Source organism: Orycteropus afer, unplaced genomic scaffold, assembly GCF_000298275.1.
Source record: "Orycteropus afer afer isolate SDZICR_OR568_19922 unplaced genomic scaffold, OryAfe1.0 scaffold00006, whole genome shotgun sequence".
NCBI classification, from domain to species: domain Eukaryota; kingdom Metazoa; phylum Chordata; class Mammalia; order Tubulidentata; family Orycteropodidae; genus Orycteropus; species Orycteropus afer.
In genome coordinates, this window is record NW_006921593.1 from 23047053 (window position 1) to 23048024 (window position 972).

The 972-nt window shown below is 53.7% G+C and overlaps 1 protein-coding gene across 1 annotated transcript in view; it reads left to right on the forward strand.

Annotated features, from left to right (window-relative positions):
• The window catches only part of IQCA1 (IQ motif containing with AAA domain 1), a 174590-nt gene that overhangs the window by 91602 nt on the left and 82016 nt on the right, over positions 1 to 972 (forward strand). The window lies entirely within an intron of this gene.

A 972-nucleotide genomic window follows, 5' to 3' on the forward strand; every position in this document is an offset into this window, starting at 1 on the left:
TGAGTCGGATCTGACTCGACGGCAGTGCGTTTGGTTTTTGGGGGCGTTTATTAGTCAAAGGAAAGACAAGTCCACAGAGTGTCCCTTTGAGCCCCACCCTACCTGGTGGCATGGGGCTGGTAGTAGAGGTGGGGCGGGTTGCCAGCTGTTACTCTCTTGGGTACGTGGAATTTGAGGGATCTACGTCTTCCACTCTGAGTCCCTGTGTGGTGAAAGCAGTTAATACACTTAGCTGCTGACTGGAAGGTAGGAGGTTCGAGTCCAACTGGCAGTGCCTGCACCAAGACAGGCTTGGTGCTCAATTTCCAAAACCCTACAGAGCACGCTTCCACGCTGACACCATGGGGCACCGGCAGTTGGAGCCAATGGCTGGCAAGTGGTTTGGGGGTCTTCCACTGCGTAGGAAGGGGTACACACAGGGCTGTCGCAGTCTCTTGATAAACTCCTCAGGTGGGTGATGGAGCTTCAACTAGAAGCCTCGGGTCTTAGCCTCAGAGCTGCTCTAACAGAAACACACGAGCGGGTGGCTTTGACAAACAGAAGTTTGTTCTCTCACAGCTGGGAGGCCAGAGTCTGACTCCAGGGCCCCGGCTCGAGGGGAAGCTTTCTCTGTCGGCTCTGGGGAAAGGTTCTTATCTCCTTCCAGCCTCTGTTCCATGGTGACCATGGTGATCTTCACGGGACCTGGCATCTGCCTTCACCCATCTCTGCTCACACAATCTGCTCTTTCATACCTCAGAGGACGTTGACTTGAGACACATCCCACACTAATACTGCCTCATTAGTGTATCAGAATCCTATTCCCAAATGGGATATAACCACAGGAATAGACACTTTGCCTTCTAGTGGATTCTGACCCACAGCGCCCCCAGAGGACAGAGTGGAACTGCCCACAGGGTCTCCAAGGCTGTCAGTCTTCATGGAAGCAAAGCCCAAACCACACCCACTGCCTGGAGTCCATTCTGACCCACA